This window comes from Callospermophilus lateralis, chromosome 5 (assembly GCF_048772815.1).
Source record: "Callospermophilus lateralis isolate mCalLat2 chromosome 5, mCalLat2.hap1, whole genome shotgun sequence".
Lineage (NCBI taxonomy): Eukaryota > Metazoa > Chordata > Mammalia > Rodentia > Sciuridae > Callospermophilus > Callospermophilus lateralis.
Genome location: NC_135309.1, coordinates 94119925 through 94144662, shown reverse-complemented (window position 1 = coordinate 94144662; position 24738 = coordinate 94119925). Strand labels below are relative to the sequence as shown.

Below are 24738 nucleotides of genomic sequence, written 5' to 3'. Positions count from 1 at the left end.
TTCATTAAAACTTTCATATGATGTTGAATATTTCATTTGTAAGTCAGTAAAAAAAAAAAACATTGGTGCTATATCACTGAATTTTTTGTTGAATCATTTCCAAATCAAATCAAAGAGAATGAGCAAAGCTTCTGTCCCTAGCTGCCACGTGGCTCTCATAGCAATTGCAACACTATCAGCAGTCAGTTTTTGTTTCATCACTTTCCTGGAATTGGAAATTTTTATTTGCTAAACATATTTTAAATGTTCATTATTTTAAGAACTCTAAAAAGTTAGGAGAGAGAAAAAATGGTGCACAAAACTACATTTATAAATGGAGCCATGGGTAATTCCTTGGAAGTAGAGGAATGTTTATAGCACTGCGTCTATAATTAGATACAAGTGGGTTAGTCTAATTTGAAGGTGACTTTAAATTATGGCCAGCCAAAATTTTTTAATGTAAATTAACTTTAGCAACCAAGAGTGGATAAAAATTAACTACCATGGCTTGTGCCAACCTTGTGCTAATAGCTGTAGTACTCAAAATAAGCAAGCAGAACTTTAGTGGATCAAAACAAAATCAACAATTTTAACCTGCTTCACATTCTCAAAGTTTCCATCAAATTCTGAGTTTAACAAACAGCTGAGGAAATTATGTTTCCTCTATAAGTAAGAGAATCAGCTTCCTTCCTTCAAAGAAGAAATGTGCAGGAGAATTTCACCTTGTGTTATTAACCCTTCACTGTGGACAACATGCTATCAATCAGAAAGCGGACTGTGGCTAACAAATACCTCAAATCCCCGATGCTCAGAGGCACTGTCTTAATTTTGAAATTGCACTTGTCTTCTCTTTCTGCTCTTCTGTCACCATCATCTTTATAAAAAGAGCACTTGTAGAGTGTTTATTAAGCTGAGCACTTTATCTGCCTTATTTTACTTAAATATTTATCAGAGCCCTTAGGGAGATATATTTCACTATTTCATTTTTCAGATATGGAAACTGAGCTTGGAGGAGATAAATAATTCAGGTCACCCAATCAGGAACAGAAGCTAGGACTGGATTGAGATATCCCAGATCCCAGGGTCTGTCCTCTCAACCTCTGCAATCAATCATCTGAGTAGATGCTGAGGTGGTTTGGCTCCTATAGCTCTGATAAATCAGTCTAGATCAGTCTAATGTGGTGGGAGGTGCTAACTCTTGCAGGAAGCAGTCCCAGAGAGTGGACTGCTAGGCTTCTTCTGATCCCAAAAAAGCCTTCCTTGACTTTCAGGAAACCTGCATTGGTTTTATGACAGGCCACATTGATCAGACTAAACGAAAGCCCGGATTCAGAGAGAAATGGTGTAAACATCTATTTCCCAAAGGCTAGTTCTGTTTTATTAACAATCACATCACCAGGTTTTAATCTTCCTGCCATTTTCAAGGCTTTTCTTTCTTGCATCTTCTGTATGCACAAGTCCCCAAATCCAGTATGAGAGGTAGGTAGCAAAAGTTTATGGAAAGATTATCAATTCTAAATGTATACATGTAAGAGTTTGAAATACAGCCCCACTGGTTACTGTTTTAGTAACTTTGGACATTAAAGTACATAATATCTCTGTGTCTCGGTTTCTTATCTTTAGAATGAATATAATAATGACAAGTTTTTATGGATTAAATGAGATATCAGCATAAAAATATCGTACACATTGTCTGGCATATGGTAACCTTGCATCCCTGGTATTTTTCACTTCATAATGATTACTTAAACCATTCTTTTGTATTTTTTCTTTGAATACTGCAATTAAGGCCTCTCCATCTTTATTTCTTAATCAGTGGAATATGTAGTGGAATGAATGTATACATATTCATTATATATTATTATATGTTATATAACTACATATATTAGGAATTCATAGTAATTCATAATCCAGGGACCTAATCGTGGTGGATCTAGGTCATGCCTTCTCTATCTTTTTCAGATATTGATACTGTCTAAACCTCCTAATCCCAAACTAAGCTGTTATTCTTAGGAAACCACACTTCAGAGTCACTGCTTCTGATTATTGCATTACATTAATTTCTAGAGACCAGTGTTCCCCCTATAATCACTTTTCTGGGTCGTTAAATAAGCTTCTACAAATGTTTGTCATCTTTTTTTTTTTTAATTGCTTTGAAGCAGGTCCTTAAGACCTTGCAGGTGCTCCCCACACCTTGGTGTCTGTGTTTATCCTGTCCACACTTGGTGCTTCTCGAGACTTTACTTAGTCTTTCCCCTCCGTGGTTAAAGCCTGTCAGGCAGCGACTGTAACACCTTATATCCCCTGGTCATTTTGGTTGTTTGTAGGCATACTTTCTTCTTGGATGGTTCCAAGGCATGGGCTTTGCTTAGGCTTTTTGGCTGTAGGTGGCTACAGGGCTTTGTAGGGCTTTGAGGAATAGCCTATGAGGGCCACTAAAATCCATATTTACCTTTCAAAGCTCACTGAAGGTCAAAAATTGTTTCATATGTAGAATTTGAATTATATTTATCTAAAAGCTTATTTTTTGTTGTTGTTGTAGTTTTTATTTGCCTACTGAAGATCACCCCTTGGTTTCTGACTGCACATAAAGCATTGCAAACAATCTGCTACCTTAGACATGGGTCAGCCTCTTACCTCAGACTAACTTCAAACCTCTTTTCTAGTTTTCAGCTGCTAATTGCGTCCTTCCCATAACCAACATTGAGAATTAGAGACTCATCAAGGACTATAGATTTTACCTAGAATCTATTCTTTTTGCCCAAGGGCACTTTATGCCCACCTCTTCACACACACACACACACACACACACACACACACACACACACACTTCTCAGAGGGGTCGCTACATTCCCAAATAGTAGGTGAAAGAGAAAGTCTTGCCCAATTACAGTAGCAGTTTCTTCTGGTGACTGAAGAGATGATATTTACATGGGATTGGGGATTTAAAAATGAAGTTAATATGAGAAAATGATGTTGGGAAGTATAACTGGTATGTATAAAATTTCATTACTACAAATTCAAGTTAGTTTGCCTTGTTTAAAGTTTTTCACAAAATTATCTTTTTTCTTGCTCAAATGAATTTTAGTTATCTAATTATTTATTGGAGATTCAAGTGAAGTTTAATTTAGGCTTTGAGTTTAGTTTTCATTAATTGAAATACATATAATAGCTTGGGTCTCACTGAATGTTTTCACTGCTAGAATAAATAGGAAAAATATTTTCTAAAAGGAATATTTTGCAATACTGTCTTAGTCTGTTCAGGCTACTATGACAAAGTACCATAGATTGTGTGTCTTTTAAACAACAATTCTGGAAACTGATCAAAGCAGCAGCAGATTAAGAGTCAAGTGAGGGCTTTCCTTCCTGGTTTGCAAATGGCTTTTCACATGACTGAAGGGCACATGAGCTCTGTGGCCTCTTTTGCAAGGGCACTAATCCCATTCATGGGTGAAGAGGCCTCTTTACCTAATCATTTCATAAGGTACCTCTTCTTAATACCTTCACCTTGGAGTTGGGTTTTTAGCATATGAACTTGAATGATGGGGGCACAAACATTCAAACCATAGCAAATACTCCTTTGAAAATTGTTTTGGCTTCCTGAATAAAAAATATCTTTTTTCTCTTTAGAGTCATATTTTACTTTTCATCATTTTAAATTCAGGTGCCTATTCAAATTTATATGTCTTTCGAATTTAATAGTTATTTTTAATATGCCAGTGGGAAGGGATTAACATTTTATAGTTATTTCTATAATAAACTGAGCCAATCAAGGAATATATGTTTTTTAGGTGTACAGCAGTCACAATATCTCTAGTACCTTTTCCTCTAATTGCTAGAGATTACAGAATTTATTTATTTGCTCATTATAAAACAATTACACAATTTACTAGAAAGTGAATAGCTCAATGACAATAATGTTTAGCATGTAAATGTAGAATTTTACACTTGCCATTTTGTAAGAAAATCGAACCCAAATTCTCTACTTTTAGAAATTCCTTATAAGTGTCATCAATAAGCTATTGCCCACCAAATCCAATTGTCACTTGTTATTTCTTATCATCCTTTGATATTGTTTGCCACATCCTACTTTGTTGAACTCTCTTTTTAGCATTTTAGTTTTCAAATTTTTACTATAAAGCCATGTAAATCCTTCAAAAAGTGAGCCCTCCAATGTTCCCTCCCACTTGGTTAAATAAAACTCTATCAACAGAGTTCACGTTCCCTGTGTGTCACTCCCTGAGTGTATGCTCCTTCCTGCCCAAATAGATGTTAAAAGTCCAAACTTTGACATTTACAATTCCCATGCTTTTTTCTGTTTTGTTTTGTTCTGTTTTATTATTGTTGTTTGTGGTACTGAGGATTGAACCCAGGGTCATACACATCTATGCACGTTCTTCACCACTGAGTTGCATCCCCAACCCTCCCATGTGCAGTTCTTACTGCACTTTTAGTATATATGTGTATTCCCTTGGTAATTTGCCAACTGCCATATTTTTTGAAATGTTTTCAGTATTCATCTATCAATGCATATGTGTTTGTTAGCGCATATTTTTGTTTTTTCATTTGATGTGGTTTTATGAGATTCTTCCCTCATTTTTTGTTTCCTGAGGTTCTGCAGTTGACAGCCTCCTCTGACGACTGCACAACCCCTCCCTGTGCATTCCCTGTGTATGCCCTACCTCCCACGGCTTGGCAGTTTTCCTGCTCTCCTGAGCTCTGGGACTGTTTGTCTAAAACCTGCTGAGTATCTCCAGCAGGATATCCTCAAGTACCACAAACTTCACCCTTCAAAATAGGAGTTTATTATCATCTCCCCAGACCTGCAATTTCTTCTGCTTTTAAGTCAAATAATAGCTCACTATAACCCTGTGGTCAGTGCTATTATATTTAGTCATTCAGAAATCCCCTGTGATCTTTATCCTTCACAACTACTTTAAACCATTGAATACTCCAGAGGCTAAAAGTAAAAACTAAGCTTCTAGAATAAGAAATAATACCTATAACTGATAAGTCAGACAAACCCCTGAAGTTTTGTCTTGTTTTGGTTTGGCTCACTTTGTTTTTTTCCTCTATAAGAGTCTGAGGTAAGTGTCTCATATCAAATGATAGCTCTACCCCATGAAGCACTTTAATAACTTGGGACATAGTATCTCTCTTTCCTCTTCAACAAAGGACCTCAGGGTGACCCTTCCAGACTGGAGAGGGACAATGCAAGTCCAAGGTCAAAAGTGGACTCTAAAGCAAGGCTTTAATTGTTTAGAGCATCTTCATTCACATTCTACTGGATGTAAGCTCTGAATAGCAGTCTCCCCTCAACCATGACTCTGTACCATAGAAGCACAGGAAAGTGGACCTAAGTGGACAGTGCATGCCACATGTAGCTTCATGAGTACATCTCGGGAACTTTCCTTTACCTCAGTCTACTGTCCGCTGCTATAGTCTGTCTTCAGCATCTCTTGTTTAAACTATTTCAAAAACCTTTCGCCTGTTTACATTTATTTCTTCCAGTTCATTTGCCACATTAATATCAGAATCATCTTTTTAAAACTCAGTGTACTGTTATTTCTATCAGGAAAACAAACAAAAAAAAAAAAGCCCAGTATTTCTCTAGGGTGTCTAAAATGCTTATGTGATAAACTCCTTGATGCATGACAGATTATAGAATGTCACAGCTTAATCCCAGATTCTTTCTCTGGCCTTGACTCTTGTCACCCATTCCACATATTTTATATATTGAACACATTTGCTACCTCACCATCACTTTACCAGGTGATGTATTTTCATAGTTGTATGGCGGGATTCTTGGTGTTTGCTGTGTCTAGCAAGCTCTTTCTCCCATTATCCTGTACAGTTGTTACCTCCTGTAGGTAGATTTCCTAAGTAACCCTGCACTGAAAGGGCGTTCAGAGATGTTTTGTCTATGTCACATGATTTAAACCTTGGCTACTCAGGTTGTGGTCTGAAGCATCCCACAGCCATTCCTGGGAAGTTTGTCAGAAACTCTGACAAACTCAGCCTGACCCACTGGATCAGTAATCTTGTGTGTAACTGATTCCTTTGGGATATGAAACTGCTAGTGCTCAGACACTAGAGATAGCACTCACCATATTAACAGTGGTTCTTCATGCATTGTCTCTGGGGGACCTTCCATTCCTCTTGCAGGAACTGTATCCTGTTCCATTTGAAGTTCTTAAAACCTTCCACAGAGCATCCTGCCTCATGGTGGCTCCATACATTTAGACTGAGTGACCTGATTTGTATTTTGTCTTGTCTTCTCCGAGTATACATAGTCTTCTAAGAAATCACACTTGAAATTTGGATATTTTCAGCACTAAGCCAACCAAATTGTTTCATCTCCATGAGAAACAAAAGCATTTTTGTCTTCCAAGACCACGCATGTCCTTTTAAACTTACAACAGTATACATGCATGTGTCACATAAATTGGATAGAATTACTTGCAGTTTGTGATCACAATGATTTATTATGCCTATAAAGAATCCATTAACTAAAGGGATGTTTTCATAAACAAATTTTACAGTAAGATTTGTTGTAATGTTAATAAAGAATAATGCATCTGTCTTAATGACAGAAGGGCTCTGAATTTTAATATATACTATAAAATCTCATCACAAGTTAGGAATTTCCCATGAATCAATTTAAAAGAATACAAAAAGATTTGAATATATATATTAACATCTAAATATTAGTGAATATAAATCTAAAATTTGAATATATACCAGAAGACGTACAAAAAACAACTTGGAAATTAAAAGGTATTATTAATACTGTTCTTTCTTTTTTGCTACTTATGATTAACACTTTTCTAAATAGCTTTTAATTATTTTATCCAATATGGATTATATTTCATTAAGTACATTTAAGGTGTTGAAAATATATAGAAATATATGTCTTTTTTTCTGTACAATGTTAAGGAAAGTAGGTTAATGTCTATGGACTACAAAACATTAGGAAATAATTTTAAAGGTTTGTTTTTCTATTTATATTTTATTTTATTTAGTCTTCCATATTCTGCCTTTCTTTTCTTTCTTTTTTTTTCCATACTGTGGATTTAACCCAGGGGTGCTTAACCACAGAGCCATACCTCTATCCCTTTTTATTTTTTTATTTTAAGACAGGGTCTCACTATGTTGCTTATGGCATCACTTAATTGCTGAGGCTGGCCTCGAGCTTGGGATCCTCTTGCCTCAGCCTCTAGAGTCACTGGGATTATAAGCATGTACCAACACACCTAGCCATATTCTGCTTTATAATAAATGAACTCAACAAAGTCAATCTATATTTAAAATATGTATTAATTTCAGTCCTGAGTGTTGACTTTCCACTTACAGTCTAACTTGTTCAGGTCTTCTGTTGTTTCTTTTTTCCTTAATATGGTTTGTCTAGAAAAACTTTTAACATATTAAAAAATATGTTAAAAACATATTTTTTAACAGTATTATTTTAAGGATAGATTTTGGTAAGATTCTTACTGCAAAAGCTTCCTGGGCTATAGGGCCAGATGTTCAGTTTTCTCATTAGAAACCTGATGCCAACATTTACTTTCTGTGCTTGTCTAACAAAACGTATTTATTGCCAGAGGCATGTGATAGGTCCTGTTGGCAAACTCTAAATAAAAATGAAACAGATATAATGAAAAAGAATGCCAACTTAAAAAATGCTTTTTCATCATAGACTTAATTGACCAGGAACATTCTTACCCAATCTTCTAAAATTCATAATGACTGCATGGTAATGGTCTCTTATTGTGGGGGTGGTTTTATAAATGGATTTTCATAACTCAGTATTCAATGTATGAATTCTTGTCAATGAATTAGTATTGCTTTGTGTCTGAGTGTTTTCAGTGATTTTAATAAAATAAAAAGGACCCAAGTGTTGTCTTAGCATACATAATAATTTTATTGCCCTAATTTACTTGGTCTTACACTGCTATAAATGGCTCTACTTAATGGAAATGAGGAAATATTATGGTTCAAGACCAGTAAAAATAACTGTGGATCTTTTTTTCCTTTAAAATATTTATTTATTTTAATTAACAAATTTAAATTGTGTACATTTATCTTGTACAACATTTTACCTTTATAGGTTTTAAAGAAATATTTCTCAAAATGTGAGTACCCATATGATAGAGACAATTCCACTGGATAAACACTTAGCACCCCCTGTGGGCCTTGCACTGTGCTGAGACATAGACACAAATGGTCCCTGATTTTGAGAAGGACGTATTAAGACAGAACATTTTACTATGGGGTGTCAGTGCTAAAATAAAACTTATGAACTATTGCCAAAATTTCTCAGAGAAGGGGCCACTTCATTTATCCAAAGGTGAAAGAGAATAGATGACCCTTAGCTAAGTACTGAAGAGTTCATAGACTTTTTTTATTAGAGATTTATAATTATACATAGTAGTTAGGTTCATCCTGACATACCCACACATTTATGGATATGGATTTTAGTTCATGATCCCCCTTTTCCCCTCCACTTTTGTTTCCTGTTCTCCCTCCCCTCTCCCATTCTCCTTCCCATACTTTACTTTCTTTTGCTCATCTATTAATATATATTTGATTGATTATTTATATAATCCTATCCTTCTCCCCTTACTCTAGCTTCCACATATGAGAGAAAATGTTCGAATTTAGTGTTGCTGTATTTAGCTAATTTCACTTAGCATGATAGTCTCCATTTCTATCCATTTACTGGAAAATGCCATAATTGCATTCTTTTTAATGGCTGAGTAGAACTCTGCTTTGTTTATATAAATAATGATATATATCACATTAAGTATATAAATAATTTTATACATGTATATATCTTGCAACTTCCTGATCCATTCATCTATTGATGAGCATCTGGGTTGACTCCATAATTTATCTATTGTGAATTGTGCTGCTATAAATATTGATGTGGGTGTATTGTTGTAGAATATTTTAGATCTCCCAAGGAGTGGGATAGCTTGGTCATATGGTGTTTCCATCTCTAGATTTCTGAGGAGTCTTCTTATGCTTTTCCAGAGTGGTTGTACTGGACTTTTGATGGCTAATAAAAGAAGGATGGGGAGAGAGGTACTAGCTGAAGTGCCCAGGTAAAGTAACACTGGTCAAAGGAGGCAGCTCTGACCAAGGGAATCAAAGAGCAGTTTGATTCCTGGAGTAAAAAGTAAAATTAGGGAGCAATGGGAAATGATAGCAGACTGGGTAAATAAGAGCAGTCATCAAAGGCCAAGTATCAAAGAGGTGTGTGATTTTACCATTAATGGGGAGACAGTGAAGACTTAGAGCAGAGGGATAATGTGGAAGGAAATCAGTTATGCAAGAAGTAATATATCCAAGAATGTAGTTCACTTAGTGGAGCTACATACATTAAAATTTTTAGAAATCAATTTTTTTTTCTTGATTCACTTCTACTATTGATATCCCAATTGAAAAAATTTGTCTAGGTAAAATGTTTTCTTTCGTCAAAGTAATATAACTGTATTTTAAAATTAGCAAATCTTTTAAAATCACAAATTATAAAAGAAAAAAATCTTTTATCAATGACCATTTTACATAAATGATGAAAGTGAAGTATGGCAAGTATGAATGAATAGGCATGCAGTTGCAATTGAAAGCACAATTTCTTAAGAGTAATATTTTAATAATTGCACATTCTTACTTCACTTCTTACTCCACAATAGGCATGCTGATGGACAGAATTGAAATCCGAGTCCACACAACCATAGGCCTGAGAATTTTTTTTGCTATGTATTAGCTAAGAAAAAGACTAATATTAATCTTTGTTGATTATAAAAATTTGGGCATCTAAAATCTTAAAACTTAATTGAGTATTTAGTGGTCATGAATAAATGTTCCATAAGAGCAGAAGCATAATGTTGAAACAGAAAGAACCATGAAAACTCTAGCTTTAGGTTTTTACTTTACTCATTTTGTTTTATTTTCCTTCCTCATATAAATTGTTATAAATTTTCCACTTGCTAGAAAGGATTTCTCAAGCATTGCAGTAAATTTTAGCTTATTTTGCTTGTGTATAAATCCATGTGTAATTATTGTAGCAGGTGAGAGAATTCAAGGAAATGGTGACTTGATAGGAAATGAGTTTTTGCAAGACTGTGAATTTTTTTTTTTTTCCATTAGCGGTATGATTTTCAAATATCCCATTTCATTTTCATGTGAAAGGTATTTTTCCATCTCTTCACTGCTACATAACTTTGACGACTAGGGGGCACTATTCCCAAGCCCTCTTTCCCAAAGCAGCCTAAAGATCTTCCCCAGTAGTCTTAAAAGCTTTTATTCATCTTTGCTATTTTGTTTCTAAGATAAGGATTTTTTTTTTTTTTGCTAGTAAGTTTCTTAAGCTGTTTAAAAAACAAAATAAACTTCCAAATGTTTTCAATGGTTACCTATTTTTTACCTATTTTTCTAGGTACTATTTCATGCAGAGGTGCTTAACTTTTTAGAAAACAGTCCATTTGTTATTAATGTCAGCTAAAAGTTATACCAATCCCTTTAAAATAGAATTATCTCACCAATATTTTTTCTTTTATGCAGTAACATGTAGATTTCTACATATATATCAGTTCTGAACAGTTGAAATATTAGTCACAAATGCAGAGTTACAAAAAGCAAATTGTCTTTTGGGGTTGTTGTGTGCTATGTGTGTTTATGTATGTGTGTGTATGTATTTATCATACAAACACAGTATGTGACTATCAAAGATAAGACTGACAACACATGTGGCAGTGAAAAAAATGAATTTTTTTTTTTTTTTTTTTTTTTTAGTAGCACAGAAAAGTCAGTCTTATCTTTGCTGGCCACACACTGATAGGCAGGCTTCATATATATATAATTACATATGTAAAATTAAACTAAAGTCACTAGTGATATCAGAAATAATCACCTTCTGAATATTTCAAATGCACATCAAATTGAAATCCATTGATTTTTTTTCAAACTTGTTATGTCAGAGTTTGAGATCTAGTTTTATCAGTTTATTTATTGTATGGCTATTATATGTAAGCCCCAATTCTATTTTGTTTATAGCAGTAACAATACAGACAAAAACCCTTTATACTTGGGTGTTTATATTTGGTGGAGGTGATTGTGGTCGGGAGGCAAGGATGTACACTAGGTTGAGATGAAGTACAATGAACAAGGGTAACATTATTGTAAAGGGAGAAAGGATGGTGGAAGGAAAGCTTTGACTTGGGAAGACCAAAGGAAGTCTTCCAGGGACAGTATGATTAGAGCAGAGATCTGAAGGGATTGAGGATGAAAGCCCTGCATGTAACTGGGGGGAAGAGGGTGTTACAGATAAAGCAAAAAGCAAGTGCAGCCTTGAGGGTTATGCTAGGAACAGTAAGGGACCATGAGTCTGAAATATGAGAGGGCCTGGCTGCTTATTAAATCAGTGAGTTGTGAGAACCTTGAGGATTTTCCTCCAAGTGAATTGGGAAGTCACTGATGAGCTTTGTGCACAAGACTTAACTTTTCAGAGGATTATTAACTTTAGTAGAATCTCAACTATACGGGGCTGGGATGAAAGGAGGAAGATTAGTTTTCGTAGTTTTGCAATTGTCTAGGCAAGAGATGACGGTACTGTGTAAACTTGAGGAAGTTTCTTAACTGTGTTGAGGCTATTTCCTCATCCTAATGTGGGGATAATGAGATCTGTGTATCAACTTGTTTTAAGGATTAAATGACAGAACATGCTGGGTCCATTTGGCCAACGCTTCGTGAAGTTGATTCATTTATATCACATACACACACACACACACATAGAGTGTATTTTGTTCAATCAAAATCATGGCTCTGATTCTTGTAAGAGTCAGTATTCTTATTATTCTCCCAGCTTCTTTTCTTCTTGGTCAAATATACTTTCCACACTAATTGTCTTTCTCAGCATATTTCTGAGCTTGTGTTTCTTTGCCTGCACACAATTACACACCTATGATGGTTCCCTGTAATGTTAGCTTAAGTTAGACATGATGAGTTTGGTTTCTGAAAGCTTTCACTATTTGGCATCTGCTTGCTATTTTCTGAAAATAACCTGCCTTACAACACGCTTGTGTTTAATTTAGGTTCTTTGCAACCCCAAATGTCTTTTTACTGATAGCAGGTGTGAATCTGAGTGCACACACACAGATGTATGAGCAATAGAATTATTTAATCATAGTGGAATTGAGTCAGCTCTCTTCTACTGGATGGTAATAACTACCTCAATTCTGGTTTCCCCAGGACTTTTCCTGTGGCTTTACTTTGGTTTGCTGGACTCTTCGAATAGTAAGGAGGTAGACAGGGGCCTGTCTCAGGCACAACTGTCTTTAAAAAAAAAAAAAAAAAATAGTATAACCTTTTCTATCCAGAAACTATTTCCAGAAAAGTAGCTATAGGTTCCCACTGACCTCAGATACCCAAAACTGTGAGGATTTTTCCTGTTTTCCCTGGGAATTGGCATTGTCTTTCTTTATTTCTTCACTCTCTTTGCTTCCTCTTTATCTCTTCTCTTCCCTCTGGCTCCATAGATCTGTTCTAGTCTAGAGTGGAAAGTTTTGCCCTTGCTCAGTATTCTTCCAGACCTTTGATCTCCTTGTTTTCTCCATTCTGCCTTGACTGGTGCTGTCCCTGGGCAATTAACACTACTCAACAAAGTAGCTTTGCTTGAATCAGTGGGGGTGGTTAGAGATGACAGGGAACTTCAGAAGGGAAAATGTTGGTTATTTCAGAACATTATACTGCCACTTACCCTTTTAAGTCTGATAATTCCTGCTTGTCTTTTCAGGCCCATCTTGCTTATCAGCTCCCTTTAGCAACCTGCTGGCAGCTCCTGATCCCTCACATCATAGGAGATAAGCACTCCTCTCGCACACTCTGCTCCAGGGGCATTTTATATGTGTCTTCTATCCTGACTCTTATCACTTGGTATCACAGATCACTTTCTGAATTGTTGCTCCAGACTCAAAATGTTGGGTCTTTAAGAACACAGAGACTGCCACAGCTATAGGGTGTTTGTTTTATTTGTTTGTTTATCTTAGTTAGCTCTGACTACCATAACAAAACACCACAAACCGGGGGCTTTAAGCACAGATATTTATTTCTCACAGTTCTGGAAACAGGGCAGTCCAAGGTCAGTAAGGTAGGTAGCAGTCTGAGGCCTCTTCTCTTGGCTTCTAACATCCTACTATGTGCATACACACCGGAAAAGGGGAGGCTAGCTCTCTGCTACATCTCCTTGAGAGGGCTCTAATCCCATCAGGAGAACCTCATTTAATTCTATTTACCTCCCAAATTCCCATCTTCAAATATTATCACATTGGGAGAGCTTTAACATTCAGTTCATTTTGTTTTTAATATATGATTTTTTTGATGAATGAGTGAAACATTAGGTATATACATCTGGATTAGAAAACTCCCTATCCCTATCAAGGCCCTTTAGCCAGGCGATTGGATTTTTTTTTTTTTTTTTCAGCTAAATTCTTGTTATATTTTTGTAAAATTAGAAATTAATGATTTCACATACTTTACGGTTTTGTTTTTCTGTCTTTGTATGCCATTAAAAATGTATAAAATGGTATTATTTGTTGGCAACAAGGCGCTCATAGCCCCCTGAGCATTTCTGGGCCTTTTCTTCTTCCGCCACATCCACTACCAAGCCCTGGTAATAGCAGTCGCCTGTGAACTATTTTGGCAAGTTTTGCTCTCCAGTACAGAGTTATGTGTTTAAAACTCATGGATATTCATAGTGTGTATGTTCAACAGAGGTGAAAAGTCCAAAAAACATGAGCATGTGATTCAGCAACAGTGCCTTTGCTGTTATTGATTAAGTCTGTGGCTATAGAGGAATTTTTGCGTTGAGCCCCAGGCATGCACCATAGTTCATGGTGCCACAAGTAGGAAGACGGGCTGAGTGTTCCAGAAGCACGTCCTGTGACGTAAAGCCATATTTCTCAAAATGTGAAGTTAAGAGTCAGCTCGATGCGGATTATCTTGAATCCTTTTAAAATATCTTTTTCAGAATTTTTGAATTAAAATCTCCCATAATGAACAGTTGCCATCTGAATTTAGAATAAATTTTCTAATAAATTTCCTATGTAGCCTAAACTTTATGAATCATTCTAAGTGGGCGGGGTGGGGGGGGCGCGGAGTGTCTTCTTCAAAGGAACCATGTGATTGTGTGTGAGTATGGGCGTGCGCATGCATGCGTGCTACTGAGGGAAGAACCCAGGTCCTTGAACGTATTCGGCAAGAGTTGTAACATTCCTAACCCTTTAAAAAAATTGTTTTGAGATATCATCTCACTAAATAATATCTCTGCCTCAGCCGCCCCAAGTAGCTGGCATTACAGGTGGGCACCACCATGCCTGGTCAAAGGAGCCTTTTTGATTTCTTCTGGGGAAGTCAGTTTTGGATTATGGAAACAAGTTAATTATCACTGGACTAGTCTACTTTTTGTTTTTTATATGTTTTTTTTGCATTAATTGTATCCTCCTCCACTCTCATACATGTACACATTCTATCAAGAGATATATATGTATGTATATCTATAATTTTTAAATTCACTGGTATAACATTTGTTTTATCTCTGTGACTCTTTTAAATGACATCAAATGTACTTATGAAAATCTTCCTTTTATAAAATTGGAGTTTTCCCCCCTTGGGCAGCTTTTCTTAAGCTTTATCTATTTTATTAATATTCTTAAAGAATAAGATGATGTTTTGTTGACCTTTTTCTCATAAATATCTTACCTTCATTATTTATGTTTTATCTTTTTGATCTTTGAGTATTTGATATAATTGTTTTAAATCTTCTATTTTGAGTATTTGTTTCTATCTCCTCTTAATCGTATACTTTTGCCAAATTTATTTTCAGGTTATATATTTCAAATATTTTGTATTTTTCTATTAAAGAGTATTTATGTATTTTTCTATTATATGCTTTTTTGAGGGTTACTGGAATTGATCTCAGGGGCACTCAACCACTGAGCGACATCCCCAGCCCTATTTTGTATTTTATTTAGAGACAGTGTCTCAATAAGTTGCTTAGAACCTCGCTTTTACTGAGGCTGTCTTTGAATTTGAGATCCTCCTGTCTTAGCCTCCCAAGCTACAGAGATTACAAGTGCACACTACAGCGCCTGGTGCTATTATATGTTTTAATGTTTTTTTTTCTTTAAATTGTTTTATATTGTTATTACTAAGATGGCCTTATGTTGCTGTTTCTAATGCATTTATATGTTTGAATAATTGTATATTTAGTTTTAACATTTTTTTTTATTTAGATGTCACATGTAAGAAATGTATAGCTTGATTTTGTTTTTTATTTTACTGAATCAGTTATTCTCTTTATTGCTTGGTGAATTTAATCTTTGGATATCTAATGTGGTATGATATATTGGGTAGACTTCTATATTATTTTGTGTGTTCTATTTTTTCTTTCTTCTTTTTCTACTGACCAGTGTTCTGTTCAATTGATATTCTCTTTAGCATCTTGTTTTTCTGTGGTAATTTGGAAAGTATGGATTATATTAATGTTTACTCACAAATTTTAACATACATATTTCATTATTTAATATGAATAATGTCTACAGTTATCCTTTATTTTTTTCTTCCTTAGCTGCAAAAAGGATTTTATTAATTTTGATTTTTTATTTTATAAATTTTCTTCAACAAAAGTTTATTATCGTTATTTCAGCAAATAGATAAGAAGTATTGATATATGTACTTACTTAGAGTATTTACTTTTGTTTCTTGTGTATGCCTCCTTGCTGAGTTCAATTTTTTTTTCCAGAAGAATCTACTATCATAGGGTTTTGAGTGAGTATGTTGATACCAGGAATTTCAGTTTTTATGTGTCTAAAATGTCTTTATTTTGCCTTGATCTTGCACAAAGTTTGGCTTGGTTAATATCTAGATTAATAGCTATATTTCCTCAGCACCTTGAAAATGCCATTATATTGTTTCATCCTCTCTGTTGTAGTCATCAAGTTTATTGGCAGCCTAGCTGTCATCCTAATGGGGATTATTTCTCTGTTCTTCCTTTGGTAGTGCCTGATGTCCTGCAGTTTCATTACAGTATTTCTGGGTCTAGCTTTATCGTCATGTAGTCTATCCTTATTTATTCTACTTAATACTTTGGGTGTACTTTGCACCCAATGACGTATGCTTTTCTTTAATTCTGAAAAAGTCTCAGCAATTACTCTTTGTATCCTTTCACCATTTCCTCTATCCTCTGTTTTGAGTTTGGATGATTTGTTGTGGTACTTTCCTGTGTTGTAAATATTCTGGCATCATTCTTAACCTTATCTTTCGGTGCTGCATTCTGGGCAGTTCCTCGGTGTTCACTACCTTTTTATTGATTCACTCTTTGTTCCCTGGCTAGAGTCATCCTGTTCATTGAATCTTTTACTTTCAATAACCATCATTCTTAGTTTCAAGATGTCTGTCTTTTCAGATTTACCAATTCTTTCTTCACTTCCATGTGTATTTTATAGATGCTCTTTCTTTTTATTGATAATTTTCTATTCATTAGTCTCTGGCCTTTACTAGTATACTCTTTTAAGATTTCTTCCAGATTTTTTCTGAAATTGATTTTATCCGGAGTACACATATATCTAAATTGATGATTAGGTTAATTGCCTTTCATTTTTACCTGATGAGTGTCTTGATTTGTTGAAATTTCCATCTCTGGTTCAAAACAGTATTTGATTATATTTGATCCAGACTCTCATTTTTGCAACCAACCTTATTTTTTTTCTTTTTAAAAATCCATCAAGATATGTACTTAGAATGGATTTTTTTTGTGATCCCATTGAGCATCTTGAGCTGGAAGTCCCAAGTAGCCTGGTTTAGCAAGAGAGGAGAATAAAAAATAATTTTATTGGAGTTACCTTTTAATACTTTTTATTTCAATTAGGACAAAGAAACCTTTTATTTTCTTACCTTCATTCCAGTTGTGGAACTTATGGCTTTGAAAATTCACTTTTATTAACCTAAAGCTATTCTGATTTTGACCACCTCAATTTTTACAACTCTTTTGGCTTTGACTTTTAATTTATTTCTTTCTGCAACACATATTAATATAAGTACTGAAGAATATACTTTTTGGAGAGAAAAGATAATGGTGAGGCTGGTAATGTTTCAGTGTCAAAACATATTAGATTATTAAGGACATCCTTATTGGGTACATCTTTGAAAGCTTTCTGTGATCTCTTGTGGATATGACTCTGCTCCCTTGGCCAGAGACTCTGCTTAATTTTTGCAGTCTATTAATTTGCAGTCTATTTTCTTTGTCTATTTTATTTTCACTCACTTTCACCGAACAAAAATTTTAGTGAGCACTAATGATTTGCCAACCACTGTTCCATGCATTAGGTATATGATCATAGAATCTTTACCTCCTGGAGCCCCATTACAGTGTATTGTTAATGATAGTTTTGATCAGACAGGGTATTTATTAGTCACGGAAAAAACTGAATGAAGTTAACATTTTGTTTTTTGTGCACAGTGAAGGTCGAAGAACAGGGTGACTCTAGGATCTACTTTTATCATCTTTTAACCCAGAAACTGTATCCAAAAATATTCTCTTATTCTTTTCATCACATGCCTAGCAAACCACCATATTTGTATAAACTTGCCTTTCATGTTCAGTTTGCTGTAGTAGAAGACCATCAGTTATTCTGATGCCATAGTTATAGACTTAAATTCAGGAGAAAATTGCAGTCTATTTTATTTGTGTATAATTGAAGGTGCCAGTTTTAGAACATATGTTCAAGTCTTTGAGCTTGTAAAACAAAGTTAAACAAAAGCAATGATAGTAAAGTATATTGTCAGTTTAAGTCTCAGAATTGTATATTGAAACATAGTAGTCAAAGACAAGGTCTGTTTTTTCATTAGTTGTAAGACGTGTGTTGAAGTTTCTTTAATTTGGTAGCTGAGTGAGGAATGATTCAGGTGTCGAGTACTAGTTTTCATTGACTTACTTATTTTATTCTGCTTTGCTGCTGTGATTAATGAATTTTTGAGCAGTGATGATTAGGCTAATTGGAGTTCATCATCCAAATTCCAGGGCCTAACATATGGAACATGAAACCGAAGGTCAGGAAATGTGGATTCCATGCTAGCCTTACAACTTAATTTCCATGCAATTTGAATTTTTCCTATATTATGGAGATACTGTTGATTAATGTTATTGTGCCAGGTGGGGAAGGGCTGTAAATGACAAGAATATAAAATATTATGAAAGCAAATATGGGAAAAAATGATAATAATTTAGAGAAAAAATCTCATTTACCTTGGAATATTTAGAATTCATAAACATTTTCAGTGGAAATGTAGACACTGTTCTCTACACATGGAAGAGTTGCATTTCTTTTCACTTCATTTTGAAATAATAACACCTGCAATACTTGAATAGTGGTTTCCAAGTTTTAAATACTTTGTCATTCTAATCTCATATGATCCTTACAAAAGCTCCATAAGTTAGATCATTTATTTCTGTGTGGCCTTATGAAAATCAGACAATAAAATCATCTTTTCTTAGAGAGCCTAAGAGCAATTGGATACATTTGTCTTATCCTGCAAAGCTGATGCCAGTTTAGTTTCATGAGATTCTGTCATTCTCACCTCAGTTCTTCACAAAGTTCAGAAATAACATGGGTGCCAATCATACAACTGGATGTTCTTGTTTGCCATAGGACTCCAAAATGCCATCGTCGGCTTGTTTTCTCCTTAAAACCTGTTCCAGTAAATAGTTCCTAGCATTTATTGCAAACTAGCAGACCAGCAAAAGAACTGCTATTATTTCAAGAAAGGGATGTGAATAGGCTATGACTCTACCATCCCCAGTGACTATCTTTTAAAGACTTGGATGTAAATCTGATTCTGTTTTATCCAAACTAGAGTTGCTTTTATTTTGTGACATATAAAAGCACTCTCAGTGTTCAAGCTATCCAAACAAAGAGAAAATGCATTAACTAGTAATTTTCTTTTTTTCTCCAAGAATAAAAGATAAGTCAAAAGGCAGATTTATAGTTGGCAACCTGAATTTATGAGACATCCGTAATTTTGATGATGATTCCTCTTATTCCAAGCTTGTCCTTTACTGGAAAAGAGACAATACACAGGTGACAATACACTGAAACTTGGCTGAGTTTCAGTGTTCTGCCTCATTGCAAACTTATACAATGGGAACAGATAGGGATTTTGTATACACAGCCACATCTGTAGACACAGTAAATTTGCTTCTAAGACAGTGTTGCTAAAATAGAGATGGAAACATGTCCAGAGCTTGGAAGCAAAATTTAGGATGCAGCCAGCAGAGGTGTCTGATCACAGGACTTAGCTTAGGTTCTGAAGTGGGGGAGGTCAAAGACCTTCAGGGCCAGTCATACTATAAATGTACAAATGAAGACAAGTGTCAGGCAAAGAAAAGTGGTGACAGTGGGGACATGAGGAATATATGCCCTGTCTTTCCATTCACAGTCCAAGTATTAAAAACACTCTACTGGCCAAACAAAATATGTGCACAGGCAGAAGTTCATTTTCCAGTGTGTGACACTTACTGTTAAGCCAAGCTCAGTTCTCTCAGCTGGTTTAGTTTGGTAGATCCCATTAGCTTTGTTAAGCGTGTGTTAAGCATGTAAGGGTGTTTTAAAGTTTTGACTGAAAAAGAGTTACTTGCCCTATCACATTGCTCTCATCTTCTCTCTGTTTTTTTTTTTTTTTTTTTTTTTGTTGTTTTGTTTTTTGTTTTAAACTTTTCCCAACTCTCTCTCTCCCACACCCCTGGCATAGAAATACAGGATCTACAGGATTCAGAGGCCAAAACTCTACTCACAACAGGTTGTCATTGTTGTCTTTGGCCCTAGAAGGCATAATGCAGTTAATATGAGATGGCAGCTGTTTGGCCACTATATAGTGCCAATTTTAATTTCATCTGAATATAATGTTTCTTGCTTTAAATTGGTTTTGTTTCATTTCAAGTTTGGTAATAACCAGGCTTATTCTAAAAACAAAAAACAAATTTGGAATAACTGTCCTTCCCATAGGTACTGGGACATATTTCAGTGCCTAAAATAAGTCTCCGTATCAGTGACATTTTCCAGTTTTCCCTTTGTTGGATAACTCAAGATTTCTGTTTACTCTTCTCTTCCGATCACTGGAAAAACAGAAGACGTTAAGATATTTGAATAAACTTCCCTTGGATTCTTTTCAAATTCCTTACATAAATATTTCTGTAGGACTTCATAAACAGCAAACAGAACAATTACACAGAATGACTTCAATTAGCCAAAGGATGAAAATTATTGAACTACCAGAACCAGGGGGACAGAGGAAACACACACACATATATGATAAATACGATAATGAGCAGTAAACATGCATTTATCTTTGCTTTAGATAGGTATTTGCTTTTCAGACAGGTGGGCCTATCTGAATAATATATTCAATTAATAGCTTATTGAATGATACACTGTGATCTTTTTCAGTTTCTGAATTAGTTGTACAAGACACATGGGAAACAAAAAGCTATGCTCTATTCTAAGCAGAACGAAAGGAGAAGGAGGGAAGGAGGGGTGGGGAGGGAGAGAGGGAGGAAATGCCACAAAGATTGGAGTCAGCCAAATTGAGCCTACACTAGTTAGTAAAGACAAGAAGAGGTGGGAGCAGCAGAAGGGAGGAATACTCAGGTGGGGAATGACATTCAGCCAAAGCTTTTCTCAAAGATTCATAGTAAAGGCCATTTACAGATTCTCATGTGAATGTGTGGTAATGGACTTTATGTTCTCCCCAACTTCTTGTTCTTCTATGAAAGAGACACAGAATAGCTATCTGTGTTACAGGAGAACTTTCTGCATACCCCTATTGCCCCTCCCCAACCGCTCTGGAATTTGCCTCTTATTTTTCTCTCCTTTGTAATAGAACATGGATACTAAGAAAATAGCATCCTTAGTCTGGATTTTTCCCAAGGAAAAAAAAAATAAAAAGAAAACCTATTCCAATAGAATTCTTAATAAGATCATGCTAAGTACTTCTTTTAAATAAATATTCTAAACAGATATTATAATCAACTGCAAACAAAACTTTACTTCAAACTGATGTCTCATTGCAGTAGTGTAGAAGGTGATTAGGCAGCTCCATTTGCTCTAAATCAGGATGTCACTTATAAACCTCTGTGAGGATTAAAGTCAAGATTTTCTGACATGGTGAAAAGGAATTGGTTGGTATTATATGACTAATCTTGTGAAAATTTCCAATACAAATAATAAACATTTTAAAAGATGAGAATGACCTTCAGAAATGAGTTAAGCCGAGTGGGCTTGAGGGCTTCTGGTATGTTTCAAATTCATCATTCTCAAATCAGTTCTGTCTCATTAATTTGGGGTTTTACTGCTACTAGGAATCAATCCAAAACCATTTAAAACCTGCTAGATGGTTTCCACTTGAATCAATGCCAAACCAGTTCTCCAGCTGAAAATATACAAGATTGGAGACAAAACAGAGAAATGTCTAACCCCAACATTTGACCATGCAGATACCCTGAAGAATTTAAGGATTTAGGAAATTTGGGTCAGATGCTCTGGAAGGATGGTAGTCACAATTCAGGTGCATATGATAAAAAATCTAGTTATTGTTATATTTTGACATACAATAAAATCCATTCAAGATTAATTTGTAATATTATAATGACTTTAAAAGTCAAAATGTGATGATGCACTTGCTCCTAAAAAGCCTGAGCGATCTCTGTTATTTTATCCAATGGTTTCAATCTTCCCTCTTGTGAAGCCTTGTATTAGAACAATTCATACAGAACCATACCTTTTATTATTCTTACTCTTTGGCAGATACTCATTGAGTAAGGAATTGTTCAAAATTGGAAGGTTGAAGCAAAAAACTAATCTAATCCAAAAGTGAACAATCAGAGTGATTAATTTGCCAGCTTTTCTTTGGCAATGACTCATGGGCACCATTTATTGGCAAACACTTTATGAAAGTTAATCATGTGTATTGTGGATCCTAAGTGCAAAGATGGTAGTAAAGAAGTTTATGAGGATTCTGTAATCTTTGGCTAAACGAGTGCACTGAACAATTAGCTAACAATGCAAGGCAGTATTCAATTAAGGAAACTCTAAGTAGCAGACCCAATAAAAAGTTAGTTCTGGAAAACTAGTAGACCAGGTGTATTTGAGTAAAGTCTTATAACTTGAGTCATCCTCTGGAGGGAGAATAAAACTAGATAAAAGGAGAGATGAAAGGGAATACTCTGAAATGTATATACAAGATTGAGGAGTTTCCCAGGGTTAATAGTTGGTTCTGATTTTGAGACCAGGGAGAAGTTTGAGAGTAGTAAGGTCACAGTGAAGATCACAAAGTTAATCCTTATAGGTCAGGACTCAAAACCCCAGATGTCCACAAGAAGTCAAATAGGCTGTTCAAATGAGGCTTCAGGGGACTGGAAGGAATGGTAGAAACTAGTGAATATGTACCCTTTCTGAGAGGAAACTATTATTCAACTCCAACCAGTCATTCCCTAGGAGGAGGCCTTCTTATTTTTCAAGAACAATTGAGTATCTTAACTGTTGTGTGAAATACCTGGATTTTTAAAACTAAGCATATCAAGCAGATCAAACAAAACCTATCTGGAGGCTGATTTTAATCCATGACACTCCAGCAAAATTGGGTAGGAAAAGGGAGTGTTGGCACTTTTCAGTAAGAACAGAGTTATGAAGGATATTTTAGGAATGTTGTCACAATGGCTATTATAGGGTTTTTGAATAGGAAAGATCAGAACTATAGGTACCAGGAAGCCTTTTCTTTCCTTTCTTTAATTAGAAGTGCAGTGATATCCAAATAAGTAGTCAGCAAGATTTGGTAACGGATTAAACTGGCCCTTATGTGTTTCTTTAGGGTGCTTTGGCTGGGCCAGGAGAGGTAGCTCTTTAATGGTAGCCTGGTCCTCCCTTTCGGAAAACTGCCCTTTGTCTCACCACCAGCCTCTGACTATGCTTTACTTTCAGTTGCCCAGAAAATTGAACAGTGAGGGTAGGTGGACTGGTTGGATGGCTGTTGATTATTATTATTTTTTTTTAAGGATCTATTGAATCTAGGACATAGAATAAAATGCTCTCACCCCTGGCTTTAGAACCAATTCCCAAGACTGCAAATTGCTGGACTTATAACCTTGGACAAATCATGCACCATATAGAATTTGATAAATTCTTTATTCTGGGGCTGTTGCATATCTGCCATCACTTTCTCATTCTTGAGATCACAGCTAAATGCCTCTTCCTTAGAGAAGCCTTCCATGACCTTCCTGTCAGAGTACAGCCTTTATCAGTTTCCTTAGGCTGTTATAAAAAAATTACCACACTCTGAGTGGCTGGATATCCAAACTCCAGGTGTTTGAGCCATCCTTCCTCTGAGGCTATCGAGAAGAATCCTTCCTTGTCAATTCCTAGTTTCTGATGGTGGTCATCTGTCTTTAGAGCTCCTTGGTTTGTAGCTGCAATGCTCTCGTCATGCCTTCATTTCACATGACCCTCTTCTCTGTGTGTTGGTGTGTCTGCACATGGCCATCTTATAGGCCACCAGTCACTGGGTTTGGAACCCTCCCTAATACCGCACAGTCTCATCTTCACCAATGACCTCTGCAAAAACTATTTCCAAATAAAGTCAACTTCTAAGGTTTCAGGTGAACATGAATTTTGGAGAAGAACCATTCAACTCACCACATGTCTCCTGTTTAACTCTCTTCTTCGTTGTATTTACCATATTTATAGTTATATATTGATATATTGGCTTACCTTCCTCACATGGAGAGTTCATGAGGCATGCATGTTTCAAGTCTGTTTTATTCATTTTTGTGCTTGGATAATTGTTGGTATCTAGAAACTAATCAAAAACTATATATTCTTGAATTAAATAATTTATTTTTTCCTCTGAGCTCTTTTTCACTGGTAAAATAATGGGTTGAATTTCTGGTCTCTAAGGTAACTTGCTGTTTTAATAATATGTGATTCTGTCTTTTCTGTGGATGCTCAGTGACCCCAAGTTGGTCTGTAAATCTGACATTTGCATGAAAAGACCTATTTTTTTTTAAGTATAATTATACCACATCTTTTATTTAGGTTCTACTTAAAAAGAGAAAAAATAAATAAATAAACATATGACGTTGAACCACCAATTATTTTGCCTTATGTTGAAGAGAAATTATAAATCAGAAAACCAAATTCAGATATTCTGATTATTTTAAGTGCAGTAAACACTCATTCTGGATTATATAGGGGGAAAAACACTAAATAATAAGAAAACTGGAGCTGGATTGTAGCTCAGTGACAGAGCACTTGTCTAGAGCATGTGAGGCACTGAGCTCAATCCTTACACCACATAAAAAAATAAACAAAATAAAATCATGCTGTACAACTACCAAAAAATTAAATATTAAGAAAACTGCACCCCAAATTTACATGTACTTTAATCAGTTTCCACTTTTATTTTCAGCACAACCGTTGCCCTAAAAGATCTTTTTACTTCAAATAAACAACTTTTTTATAGGAGTATAACTCATTTCCTTGTTATTTAAGAAAATGTGGAACAATTGTTTCTCATGGAAGTTAATTTATCAGTTTGAATTATTTAACTGACAAACTAGTGGAAATTTTTCATTAGTTTTGACACTTTTAACAGTTCAGTGTTGCTGAAGCATCCTCTTTGGAATTGTTAAATTCTGCCAAGAAAAAAGGAGTC

The 24738-nt window shown here is 35.2% G+C and overlaps 1 protein-coding gene across 1 annotated transcript in view; it reads left to right on the top strand.

Annotated features, from left to right (window-relative positions):
- Positions 1-24738, top strand: part of Adgrv1 (adhesion G protein-coupled receptor V1) — a 522757-nt gene that overhangs the window by 274502 nt on the left and 223517 nt on the right. The window lies entirely within an intron of this gene.